Source organism: Salmo trutta, unplaced genomic scaffold (genome assembly GCF_901001165.1).
Source record: "Salmo trutta unplaced genomic scaffold, fSalTru1.1, whole genome shotgun sequence".
NCBI classification, from domain to species: Eukaryota; Metazoa; Chordata; class Actinopteri; order Salmoniformes; family Salmonidae; genus Salmo; species Salmo trutta.
The window spans coordinates 479382-494196 of record NW_021822373.1 but is presented as its reverse complement, the minus strand read 5'-3'; the positions used below and the strand labels follow the sequence as shown (position 1 = coordinate 494196).

General features: G+C 39.2%; 1 long non-coding RNA gene across 1 annotated transcript; it reads right to left on the bottom strand.

The window, feature by feature from the left end:
* Positions 1 to 13736: 13736 nt before the first annotated feature.
* On the bottom strand, positions 13737 to 14496 carry LOC115182024 (uncharacterized). The gene is made up of 2 exons (XR_003873598.1): positions 14162 to 14496; positions 13737 to 14090 (listed from the first exon to the last, which is right to left on the bottom strand). It is a non-coding gene; the product is annotated as an uncharacterized LOC115182024 (long non-coding RNA).
* Positions 14497 to 14815: the final 319 nt, after the last annotated feature.

Sequence of the window (14815 nt, the reverse complement as noted above, 5' to 3'; positions counted from 1 at the left end):
AAGGAATGACAAAGTCTCTCCTGATTGGTTAGAATTTCCACCACAATGTGCAGTAACAATGTTAGACCAGACTCATAGTACAGAATGAATGACTGACTGCCCAGTTCAATATCAGTTCACCGTCTCACCTCATACTGTATTGGAGCAGCAGCAGCTGACTGCCCAGTTCAACATCAGTTCACCGTCTCACCTCATACTGTATTGGAGCAGCAGCAGCTGATTGCCCAGTTCAACATCAGTTCACCGTCTCAACTCATACTGTATTGGAGCAGCAGCGGCTGACTGCCCAGTTCAACATCAGTTCACCGTCTCACCTCATACTGTATTGGAGCAGCAGCGGCTGACTGCCCAGTTCAACATCAGTTCACCGTCTCACCTCATACTGTATTGGAGCAGCAGCGGCTGACTGCCCAGTTCAACATCAGTTCACCGTCTCACCTCATACTGTATTGGAGCAGCAGCAGCTGACTGCCCAGTTCACCGTCTCACCTCATACTGTATTGGAGCAGCAGCAGCTGACTGCCCAGTTCAACATCAGTTCACCATCTAGGTTTGGATTATTTCCTCAACTATATTCTTTCCCATATATTGTATATCGATTCCATAAAGCCAACATGGCTTTACACTCATTAATGTAAGTTTCCAATCTACATGTACAACTAGCTAACGTTAGCTTCGTTAACTAACTAACTAACTAACTAACTAAGGACGGTGACCTGTCCAGACGAGATGTTACAACGAACTGAATCGTCAATGGAGGTCTTCCTCTTTATATAGTCTGCTACAGCATGCAATACTATTAACTCACAAGGGGGCATAACGTTACATGTACAATACTATCCCATTTTGGAAACGTTACATGTACAATGCTATCCCATTTTGGAAACGTTACATGGACAATACAATCCCATTTTGGAAACGTTACATGTACAATACTATCTAATTTTGGAAACGTTATTGTACAATACTATCCCATTTTGTAAATGTTACATGACAATACTATCCCATTTTGGAAATGTTACATGGACAATACTATCCCATTTTGGAAATGTTACATGAACAATACTATCCCATTTTGGAAACGTTACATGTCCGCCCCCTTGTGGAGGGAAATTAATATCTTAGATGGTACAGAACATGGACACAATGCAATTGGGATCAAGAAGAAGGTACAGATATGTTGTAGGACAGCTGCATTTGAAGTGTACATTTAACCTACATAGCAGTCAACACAAACTGACATCTATTAGCGTACAAATGTGTGCAAATGATCTTTTCAGATCTTGTCAGAAATGAATCAAGTCCATGGAATGGATATAGACAAAAAGATAATTCAAGGACTATCAGAGGTTGAGAGGCGAGGCAGGGGTGAGGACATCATCCTGCTATTTTGACAGTCCCTGAAGGACAATACAGAAGAGGTATCTGCTCTTATTCCTTCCCTTTCTCTAATGTATTTTGTAATGAAATTAGCAAGTGTAGTAAGATCATTGCTTTACTTTACTAGGACTGGAGACCACAGCAGCGATTCTGCTCTTGCCCAACCTCTTCAATGAGGACACGAGTGGCCTTTATGTCCATGACAAGGTATGTCTATACACCAATCATCTGTTTCTTCATAAACATAGGTGTGCATGCTTATATAAAACTACAGCTGAACATTTGTTCTGTTCTTTGTTAATTGTTTGTGTATTAATCTTTTCTTACTTTTGTTGACACAGATTTCACCGCTCTTCACTCCTTTACTGCACATCGGTGGAAATCCATTTCACCATGAGAGTGAAATCCCGCTGGCCTTTGATGGGGAGAACATCCAGGCCCTCGAGGACGTCCCCATGGGACTTGAGGCTCTGCTACGACTGGATTTTTATTTTCTGTAAAATTTCCCCAAAATGTCAGAAAAACACTTATGTTGTTAAGTTACTGTGTTCTGGGGATCAGAGAAGTTGGGGTGAAGTTACCAGGGCCGGTCATAAAGATGGAAAACTTCCTAACATAACTAAGTGGATATGATATACACACTAAAGCTGAAACATCTGTATTTAGCATCAAGTCTACAATATTGTTAGTTTACCTATGATTCATTTTTTATGTTTTTATTGTACATCATTATTATTGTTGCAATATTGTAATGTGTTTTGTTTGGTAAATTGTTTTGTAAATATTAATTCATATTTGTGGTGGCACTAAATAAACAATGAATTATTTAAATCCATATTGTCAATATTGTTATTATTATTAAAATGTTTTTATAATGGAGGGAGGGTGGACAGGGAGTTTAAAAAATGAACCCCAAAAGGTTCTTTGAGGAACCATGATAAGGGGTTCTTCAAAGCACTTATAGGGGTTCCCACAAAAGGTTCTTCAAATAACTTTTAGGGGTTCCCCCACAGTTCCAATTTCAAGAACCCCTAAAGGATACTCCAGAAACCTTTACTTTTTAGAGTGTATATTGATAAAAGTCACCTTGTCCGAGAGACATTTACATAGTTATACACAGCCCAATTTGGGATGAATATTTTAGGGCGAAATAGCGGCCACAACAGACAGACCTGATATTGACCATAATTCAACGTACTTTGACGTCATGTGCTGAGTGGGTGTGACCAAAGTTATTCCATTTAGCTACACTTTGTAGTACATTTTTACACTATAATAAATGTTTCTGATGCCACATCGCCCGTTTTCAAAGGGAGTCGTTGGTTTTTAGGGGCAGTCGCTTTTTAACATTTTGTTTGAAAGTATTTTCTGAACTGCGATACCAACTCCAGTCAGCAGATGGCGATGTGCGTCTTTCAGGTGATTCTGCCACTGTGACGTATAATCTAGTGGACGGTTCTTCAACATCAACAGCTAGTCAGACACCTTGGTTCACTCTAACTTTATGGAAAAAGGTTTATTCAATAAATCCAGCAACTCCTCTCATACTGGGAAGAACCCCCCCAGGCCTTAAGGGCAGTTTATTTCAAATGTAGTACCTGGATGGAGAAAGTCCAATACGCGTTTTATAGTTTCATCGTTAGAGTAACTTAACCTAAAGTGGACACACTCCCATCAGTTTCTGAGACAACTGGCCAGACTTTGTAGACAGTTTAATAATGCTTAAACCTCATCTTTATCAAATGATCCATTAAAGATACCAACTCAAAACCTACGTTCGTCTACATATGGGTTGTTTAAATTGTATCTATCTAATTATATTCCCAGTATTACTTCATCAAATCTCTAGTAATCGATTATACACACATACAATTCATCATATATTCATATATTCACAGAATCCATATAAAACGTAAGAAATTCTCAGGTAGTCACAACAACCATTCCATTTGCTTTTTCAAGGACTCTCCACAGCTACGAAGCAGCTGTCCAAACATACTCCCAGCAGAACAAAAAATAAACTTTTGTTTCCCGGACAATGACCATGGGATCCTCAATGGTTCTCTAACCTCCCAGAGACCACGGCAAAATCAAGCCTCCCAGGAACTATAGACCTTCCGCTGCTTTCTAAAATATCAACCCGCTTATTATCCACATTTCAATCATCTGATTAAGCATATTTCTATATGTTACTACCCAGACGTCTGATTAAGACTCATTTCCAGTCACACAACTCTCATATCACAGTCACACAACTCTCATATCACAGTCACACAATGCTATTCCCAAACATACCTAATCAATTAGTTATTTTTCAACAATATTTTAGCCTGCAGGAATATTTTCACATTTCTATCTCATAGTTAGTTCCTAGGATAATGTTACTCATACATTTACATCTTTCAATACTTCTAAAATGGGGTACAGGTTTAAAATAATTACAGGTTTAAAATAATTACATGTTTAAAACAATTACAGGGGCACCTTACTATCTTATACTATATCATAGATGGTCTTAACTAGTAAACACAGATTCTAGATTTCATACAGCTCACAGATAGCTGGCTCGCCCCTCTTTAAACCTCCAAGGTGCCCCCCTCACTCAGGAAAACACACTTAGAGCCTACTGCCTCAGCCCTGTTTACACCTCCAAGGTGCCCCCCCTCACACAGGAATACACACAGAGTCTACGCGGCTTTTCTAAAAACTCCACTTGTTTCGCTCACCTCATTCTTTATTTTTAAACTACGTTGGAGATGTGGTATCTACTCGGCTCGCTGCCTCTCAGATCAAATGTGGGTCCATCTGCTCCGCTCCTGAAGTGTGGTCTCCCTGAGATCCCAAGTTAGATGGATCCCTGGTGCACCATTTACCCAGGTCACCAGGAGTGGTCACCAAGTGAAGATTCACATCCCCATCGCCAAATGTGGTTGTTAATTTCTTTAATATCAAATGAGAAGAGAAACTTATCACACAAGTCAGAGTTATTCTTAAACTAAACCTTTATTCACTTATTAATAAGGGAGCAGGTCAATACAACACATACACAAAATTAATCAATTGGGTGCTCTACGATAATGATGGCTGGTCGACGAATCACCCCCAGATGACTCGTTGAGAGCCACGAAACAAAAGTACAAAGGTATTTTACAGCCAAGATACACCCTTTTAACCTACATGACGAACAACAGATGTATAGAACGGGTCACAAGGTTAAGATTTGTATGAAAGATACTTATAATTCTCAGCAGACAGTATCTGCTGTAAAAACAGTACTCTTTCTGTAGAGACCAGGGTCTGGCCCTGGGGTCATCTCTCCCTGGTACCATATAGAACAGAAACATTAACTCATGCTCTGTAATGCGGTCTCTTTAGGTTTTATCACCCAAAAGACATTGTAAATCTCCTGTCAGTGTTTTCTCCCAGAGGCCCATCCTCAGTAGAACACACAGACACAATAGTTATAAGAACCCTCTATTCTGTTAATAAAACAACCATTTGATGCAATAAAAGTATTATAATATAATGTTGCAGTTTTGCTCTCTCAGTGTCCACTGAAAGTTGACTAATAACAACAACTGGGACCTAAAAGACACCCACCATGAGATCCACTAAATCTGCCCAAGAAGAGGCAAACAAAAGAAAAACCCACACCAAACTTAACGACAGGTAACAAACCAAAAAGGTGGAGCAACTAAAGGTGTTGACTCTCCACATGTATCAAGACAACTGGAGCACTGGGCCAGACACTCTTAAATAGAACCTGGACCAGCTCAGGTGAAACATCTTCCCACTAACGAGATGGACAAGCCAGCACAGGTGTAACACATACTGACTAACGAGGTGACACCAATCAATGCGTCCTACGTGCTAACGAGCTAGACGCGCTAACGGAGCTAGACGCGCTAACGGAGCTAGACGCGCTAACGGAGCTAGACGCGCTAACGGAGCTATACGCGCTAACGGAGCTATACGCGCTAACGGAGCTATACGCGCTAACTAGCTATACGCGCTAAAGTCCAACCTCAAAACAATAATGGAAAAACCAAAGCCTGTAACACCTTCCCCCTTAAGACACAAATATATCCTATATTTTTGTTGGACAAGTTTGCTCACCACAAACAGAAAACAACTTCCATTTCACATTATAATCAACTACAATGCTTCACCTTCACCAATATAAACATGGTGTCTACTGGCTGTCAACAATTAAAACAAAAAAAAACGTATTTCTAAATAAAAATATACAATCGTATTATTTTTTTCTCATTTTTCTTTCTATAGAATAAAACTAACTAGCTTCTAGAACTAGCTCCTTAATATCCGTAGTAACTTTCCACCTCACTGCGGAGCTTCTCTCTCTTTTCAGGGTTCACTAGATAGGCATGTTGTTGGATCGGGGCCCAGTCCCCAATGTCATGCTTTAGTACATTTGGTTTGGCACATCTGAGAATAAACCCTGACATTCTAAAAGCAGGGCAACAATGTCAATATAATTGTACCAAAAATTGTCAGTTGGTTGCATAAATAATTATGATTACTAAACATTACATGAATTGTAAATATCAAAACCAAATGTACACTCCTTTGTTAATATCTATTGGCAATAATTAACTTAATGGTGAGGCATGGAATAATAAAACTTGTATCTTTTGTCAGGCTGGATGTTTGAAATATGAGGTGATTTGAGTCATGCTTCTTTAGTAGTGGAATAAAGACAATTAGCAATTGAATGTTGTAAAGAAATACTGGAGTGAAGTAGGATTGTTAATAAAATTGATTATAGATCAATTTATTATACTGCGTCCATGTGTATAGGCTGCAAGTACGTTGAAATGAAGTTGTTTTCAAGTCATTGAAAAAAACAACCCGAAAATACATATTTTTAACTTTCAACTAAAACCGAACGTATATTGAACTTCGAGCATAGTCTTCTTTTCAATTACATGTTGCTAGGTGGGATATTTCATTGATATCATGAAACAACTCCTTCATGTATGTATTTTCTGATGGTTGATCAGAGATCTTTTATCGGAGAATCTCTTGTCACATTGATCACAGCTATAAAGTTTCTCCCCTGTGTGTGTTCTCTGGTGTATAGTCAGATAGCCAGATGTACTAAAACTCTTCCCACATTGATTACAGCTAAAAGGTTTCTCTCCTGTGTGTCTTCTCTGGTGCACTGTCAGGTGGCCAGATTGACCAAAACTCTTCCCACATTGACCACAGCTATAACATTTCTCTCCTGTGTGTGTTCTCTGGTGCACTGTCAAATGGACAGATTGACCAAAACTCTTCCCACATTGACCACAGCTATAAGGTTTCTCTCCTGTGTGTGTCCTCTGGTGTACAATTAGATGGCTAGATGTATTACAATTCTTCCCACATTGATCACAGATAAAATATTTCTCTCCTGTGTGTGTTCTCTGGTGTACAATTAGATGGCTAGATGTAGTACAACTCTTCCCACATTGATAACAGCTATAAGATTTCTCTCCTGTGTGTATTCTCTGGTGCACTATCAAGGAGTTTGACACAGTAAATTTCTTCCCACATTGATCACAGCCAAAAGGTTTCTCTCCTGTGTGAATTCTCAGGTGTACTTTCAGTGCATCTGCTCTTGAGTAACTCTTCCCACAATCAAAACAGTGGTGAGCTTTCCCTCCTGTGTGTACTTGCTGGTGTATTTTAAGTTCTGACGACAATTTGCAGTAAGATTTCTTCCCTGTGGGTCTCTGCTGGTGTTTCTTGAGGTGTTCTGATGTGGAGAGACTCTTCTCTGCCTCGTCAGCATCATGAGGTTGTTGAGGCTCCCCAGAGGATCCACGATAGTCACGTCTCTCTCCTGTGTGAACAACAAAGTTAAACAGATGGTTAAAGGCCCACAACAGCAGAAATCCACTGTTTATTTGAGGTAAAAGGTGATGCCCAGAGCATACCCATGAAGTTGTACAACAATTGACGTCTGTTAAGTGATTTGACAATTAAGACAGTCAGGTTAGCAACAAGTAATTTTGTCTTGTTTTCACATTAGTGGTAGCTAGAAATAAGTTAATAAAGTTGTTGACATCCTAAGCAGTGTGCCAGACGACTTTTGGTCTCCAATATAGGCCCCGTTCTGTGTTCAATAAAATCGGGGCATGAGGGCAATGCGCACACAATTTGATTGCAGAAACACCTCCCTGCTAATGAGGAAACCGCTAGTTATGGATGTAGTATATCTGGTAATGAGGAAACAACTAGTTATGGATGTAGAATATCTGGTAATGAGGAAACCACTAGTTATGGATGTAGTATATCTGGTAATGAGGAAACCACTAGTTATGAATGTAGTATATCTGGTAATGAGGAAACCGCTAGTTATGAATGTAGTATATCTGCCTGGAGCAAAAATGGTGAGCAAAGATTTTAGTTTTTCACAATGTATTCTGAATATTACAGCGCAATATCAGGAGTGCTACTCAAGGAAAGTCACATTAAGCTCTGTGTCTATTCACTAATTCACCACCGTGGGGGAAACTCAGGAGAGTTCTCATAGACTGACAGCAAAAATAGCCTCCAGGTTGCTTATGAGTGCATTTCACATTACTTTTGGATTATAATTGTTAGGCTTGCTTGAATCTCCTGCTTAATATAATGTTTGTGTTAGTGTCGCAAATCAACTGATTTATACTTTAAAAAACACTTCAACCAGTAAAATGCTCTATGGCTAGCTTTGCCATCAGCCTGACATTTACATTTACATTTTAGTCATTTAGCAGACACTCTTATCCAGAGCGACTTACATTAGTGAATGCATACATTTTATTTCAAGCATTTTATTTAATTTTTTTTGTACTGGCCCCCCGTGGGAATCGAACCCACAACCCTGGCGTTGCACACACCTGCTGGCGTTGCAAACACCATGCTCTACCAACTGAGCCACAGGGAAGGCTATGACAATGAGGGTTTGTACACTAAGTGTTTAACAAATTGGCCCATAACTTCACCAAACAATACCATAGACCTACTGTAGGACCCATAACTTCACCTAACAACAACATAGACCTAGGACTATAAATCATTTAATATTTCAGGTGAAACTAGGAAATTAAAATGTCTTTGTCATGACATTTCATAACCTGATCACCAGATAATTTTGTGAATAATCCCACTAGGCTACTCTGTAATGTGTTGTCATTCTAAATGTCCTGAATAAAGGAAAATAGCTCTGTGTGTTGTACAATAGCCTATCCATCAAGGAACAGTTCTCTACACATTATGAGCTAAGTATCTCTGTGTGCAAACAGACTAACGAGACCCTACTGTAAATCAAGCAGACAATAACACAGTATAAAAATGAATTTGTTAGGGATGTTGGATCCAACGTGGAGCACGGCATAACTGTCTTTACCAGAGTAATGAATGAAGAAGCACTTTGGTTGTTGTTGCATGTCGTGATGTTTGTCATTCAGAAAATTATTTCCTGGATCAGCTGATGATAGTTGAACATGTGACTGTAACTAAACAGCTACAGTATTAAGAATGACGTGTAATTATTGAAGAACCACATTAATGACTGTATCCATTTGGGTGTTGTCAACAAAGTTAAGATGACTCTCGGTTAGACCCACTGGATTTAGCAAACTCTGAAATGATTTAGGATTTCTGTTCCCATGAAAACTGTTTTCCCAGCGTAACATAAGGAGACACTAAATGTTACGTAGTTAGAGAGCATTTCAGAGATCTGAATACAAAAAACTGTCCGACAGCAAAATCCAGTATTTAAGTTGAAGTTCATCATATGACAAGCGTAATGTTATGACTATAACTACTGTTCCCTGAAGAAGGGAAACTACGTACAACATACTATTAAATCCACACGTTATGAATATAACTACTGTTCCCTGAAGGAGGGAAACTAGGTACAACATACTATTAAATCCACGTTGGATTAACAAGAAGTTTCTTTAACATGGTGTATAATACTTGTATGTTTGAGGAATTTTAATTATGAGATTTCTGTTGTTTGAATTTGGTGCCCTGCAATTTCACTGGCTGACTCTTGGTTGACAAATCCCAGAGAGGTTAACCAAGTTTAATTCTTCCCAAAGGGTCATTACAGCTGTAAGTCAGACAAAACACGTTCTCACCATCACAAGTATATATACCCCACTTTGGACACTCCTATCCAATCATTACATCTTCTGGTTTCGTCAGGAAGAGGGTAACAGGATACTAAACCCTTATTACTCCCTTCAGGGTATCTGACCTGACCTCCTGACCTCAACCCCTCCTTCGCCTAATCCACAGATGTCCATCCGCTCCCCCTAAAGCAATCCTGTGATCTCCTCCCGTCCACCCAGCAAATTCCACAGCCACTCTGTCTTTCTACAGATCTCAGTCCTTTATATACTCTGCGTCTGATCTATCATGTCTTTAATATGTTCAAAGTTTAGAATCCAACAATAGTCATTAACTTACACTCCCTTTTAGTCGGTCAACTTCGGTACAACATACTATGGGGAAATACAATCATTCCCCATGCTGACCCAAACGGATACTAAATGAAACGGCCCATGGCAGACCACCCAGACCTGACCCCTCAAGACGCGTCAGTTTTGTCAATTTATTCATTGTCTTTTGTTTGAAACACTCCTGTCAATGTTGAGTAACGACGCACACCTGATTACACATATAGAAGTAGGACTAGTCTACCTGGCCTGTGTGCAAATGTAGGCCTATAACATGATTTTGGGGCTCCAGAGTGGCACAGTGGACACTGCATCTCAGTGCTTGAGGCGTCACTAGACGCCCTGGTTCAAATCCAGGCTGTATCACAACTGGCCTTGATTGGGAGTCCCCTAGGGCAGCGCACAATTGGCCCAGCGTCGTCCGGGGTTGGCAGTCATTGTAAATAAGAATTTGTTCTTAACTGACTTGCCTAGTTAAATAAAAGGTTACATTTAAATAAATAAAAAGTGTTTTACGACAAACTGTTTTCTACAAATCCGTCAAGGGAACAACTTTGAGAAGGTTTTAAAACAAAGGTTTCAAACCAATTCATGAACGTAATTAAATCTAGGTATGTTTCGCCTTTAACGTAATGGCATGAAAAAAATTGGCTGAATATTATACAAATGACTTATCAACAGCTCTAATAATTTGCCTCCACAAGAAATCTACACTGGCAGTTCTAGAATACACTATATAGCCTAGAGACCTGGTTAAACTATCATTATGACATCATGGATGAATTCTAGAATATACTATATATCCTAGAAACCTGGTTAAACTATCATTATGACATCATGGATGAATTCTAGAATATACTATATACCCTAGAAACCTGGTTAAACTATCATTATGACATCATGGATGAATTCTAGAATATACTATATAGCCTAGAAACCTGGTTAAACTATCATTATGACATCATGGATGAATTCTAGAATATACTATATATCCTAGAAACCTGGTTAAACTATCATTATGACATCATGGATGAATTCTAGAATATACTATATAGCCTAGAAACCTGGTTAAACTATCATTACGACATCATGGATGAATTCTAGAAGATACTATATAGCCTAGAAACCTGGTTAAACTATCATTATGACATCATGGATGAATTCTAGAAGATACTATATAGCCTAGAAACCTGGTTAAACTATCATTATGACATCATGGATGAATTCTAGAATATACTATATAGCCTAGAAACCTGGTTAAACTATCATTACGACATCATGGATGAATTCTAGAAGATACTATATAGCCTAGAAACCTGCTTAAACTATCATTATGACATCATGGATGAATTCTAGAATATACTATATAGCCTAGAAACCTGGTTGAACTATCATTACGACATCATGGATGGCCAGTCCTTGTATTCATAGTGTAGTGAATTCAGGGGGTAGCCCTGAGCTGAACTCAAACCTGGGTCCAGTGACTGTCAAACCAACACCTAATAACTGTTACGCCAAGTTTCTGGGCAGCCATTTTGTTGCTGTTTAAAAAAAAACACATCAATCAATCAACCAATCTGCAGTTCAAACACTGTCTTGGTAATAAGCTGATGGATGGGTCTGGAGAAATGTAACTAGTCTCAAATGCATAGACAGAGGCTATACAGTGTTGATTTACATTGTTTCTAAACATTGGAGTAAAAAAGCTTATTTGGGGTTCTGATGGGGTACAACAGTTGAACTAAGCTCATGAGGCATGTGTTATATTCTTCAAGAATCAATGGCTATAAATAATTTAAAAGTCCAAAAATTGATGTAGTTAATGCAGATTTCCCCTTTAACACCACACATCAGTTCAACAACTGCAGAGTTTGTGCCTCTGTTTTTAAGACAGTACTTACTAGTGTTAATCAGGGAACGGTTTCTCAAAACAATCTTATGGCTAAGTTCATTATTGGATGCCTTAAGATGCGTTTGGGAAACCGGGCCCAGATGTCTAGTTTCCTCCTCTTCTTCCACCTCCTTTTTGGATGTGACAGCCATCTCCCCCTCCTCCTCCTCTTTCACTCTGAACGCGTCTTCCTCTTCTTTAACTGAAACGTCTCTCTCTTCTTCTTTCACAGTAACAGCCTCACCCTCTACTTGTTTTTGTATTTCAACAGCCTTCTCTTCCTCCTCCGCTTTGACGAGAGCTTCTTTCTCCGTCCAGCAGACCTCTTCTTTAGCAGGAGGAGAGTAGCTTAGTGAACTCATGGTCGGGGATGTTAGCTAGCTAGGCTAATGCTAACTTAACCAGCCCGCTAGCTAACAAATAACAACAACGCCGTAAATATGAAATTAAATCGGATAACTAACTAGACAACAGAAATCTGAAGAGCTTTATTGGTTCGGCTATTTTGTGTAGCGAGCTACCGAGGTATCTGATTAACTGTTGCTGTTGTTGAAAGAAGCGTTCCGTCCACTAGATTATACGTCACACCAACAGTATTACCTTAAATTCCCAGACCGCCATCTGCTGACTGGAGTGGGTAACGCAGTTGAGTAAAATGTATATTTTATTTTCAGACAAGTTAAAGTGTAGGAAGCATGAGTTTTTACTCACCAGTGTAACAACACAGTGTTGTTAAAGACTTAGTAACTGAGTTGTAGTCACAATCTGGTTCCCTATAAGGACAAACAGTTATGTTTTAATGTTATTACATATTTATTATATAACATAATATACACTACTGGTCAAAAGTCTTAGAACACCTACTCATTCAAGGGGCTTTCTTTATTTTTACTATTTTCTACATAGTAGATTAAATAATAGTGAAGACATCAAAACTATGAAATAACACATATGGAATCATGTAGTAAGCAAAAAAGTGTTAATCAATTCAAAATATATTTTATATTTGAAATTCTTCAAATAGCCACGCTTTGCCTTATTGACAGCTTTTCACACTCTTGGCATTCTCTTAACCAGCTTCACCTGGAATGCTTTTCCAACAGTCTTGAAGGAGTTCCCACATATGCTGAGCACTTGTTGGCTGCTTTTCCTTCACTCTGCAGTATGATTCAGGGAGCCGTCAGTTGGACTCATTTCTCAATGTGTCCACCTGACCCGTCAAATAGTAATTCAAGTAATTTGCAATGTCAGGTGGTTTTGGTAATGAATGTCATAATGGGTAGGAATTAAAACATGTCTGCCACTTGTGTTGAATCAAAGTTGTCCATAGATGTTGTCCATCAGCCTTGATTTAGTGATGATAATATCCTTTCTATTTACCTTGGTCACCAGATGTATTCATTTACAATAACTGGTCTAGCTTGGTCACTACATGTATTCATTTACAATAACTGGTCTAGCTTGGTCACTAGATGTATTAATCTACAATAACTGGTCTAGCTTGGTCACTAGATGTATTAATCTACAATAACTGGTCTAGCTTGGTCACTAGATGTATTAATCTACAATAACTGGTCTAGCTTGGTCACTAGATGTATTCATTTACAATAACTGGTCTAGCTTGGTCACTAGATGTATTCATCTACAATAACTTTGCTCATCAGACAGATCTGTCCTCTACCTTTTTGGTTTCATTACGTTGAACCGTTACATTTCTCAGCTCATCAATCCCTGGGGCATCGATTGACCTCAGTCTGTTTTCTGAATGGGGCCTTGCTTATCAACAAAACTCATAAATCATTTCATAAACACACTCTGTGCCCTTTCAGGATCATCCTCACTACACACTTCCAGCCATCGCACATTCTGAACTTCATCCACAAATGAGTCCTGGCTGAACCTCTTGTAGGGCCTTGGGTAGGTTACTTTAGGATCAGCCTTTGGTATATGAGTCCTGACTGAACCTCTTGTAGGGCCTTGGGTAGGTTACTTTAGGATCTTTGGTATTTGTGTTTTTCTCTTGAGTGTCACCAAGTTCTGATCACCACTGATACAGCTTTTGAATAATGTTCAGCCATGTTGGTAAAAATATGATCAATACAGGTTGATGATATGGTATCTGACTTAGTGAACATTCTGGTTGGTAGTGTCACCTTGGGTTATGATCAATACAGGTTGATGATATGGTATCAGACTTAGTGAACATTCTGGTTGGTATTGTCACCTTGGGTTATGATCAATACAGGTTGATGATGTGGTATCAGACTTAGTGAACATTCTGGTTGGTAGTGTCACCTTGGGTTATGATCAATACAGGTTGATGATATGGTATCAGACTTAGTTAACATTCTGGTTGGTATTGTCACCTTGGGTTATGATCAATACAGGTTGATGATATGGTATCAGACTTAGTTAACATTCTGGTTGGTATTGTCACCTTGGGTTATGTTACCACCATTGGCCACAGAAAGAAGCTTTTTCCTCTGTGGACAGTTGGTGGTGGTAAACCAGTCAATATTCAAATCACCCCAAAAATACATTTTCCTGTTTTCATCAGATACTTTATCCAACATTTGACAGATTCCATCAAGATATTTCCCATCAGCACAAGGAGGCCTGTAGCAGCAGCCAACTAGTATACGTTTCATATGTGGTAAATGTACCTGAACCTGTTTCATTCAGCACTAAAGGTGCTACATGTAGAATGTCTCCCCCATGTGGAAGTTAGGTGAACTGCATCAACTAGTCTGCATTCCAAACTCCCCCATCACACTTCCCTGTAACATGGTGAACCACATCAACTAGTCTGTATTCCAAACTCCCCCATCACACTTCCCTGTAACATGGTGAACTGCATCAACTAGTCTGCATTCCAAACTCCCCCATCACACTTCCCTGTAACATGGTGAACTGCATCAACTAGTCTGCATTCCAAACTCCCCCATCACACTTCCCTGTAACATAGTGAACTGCATCAACTAGTCTGCATTCCAAACTCCCCCATCACACTTCCTGTAACATGGTGAACTGCATCAACTTGTCTGCATTCCAAACTCCCCCATCACACTTCCTGTAACATGGTGAACTGCAT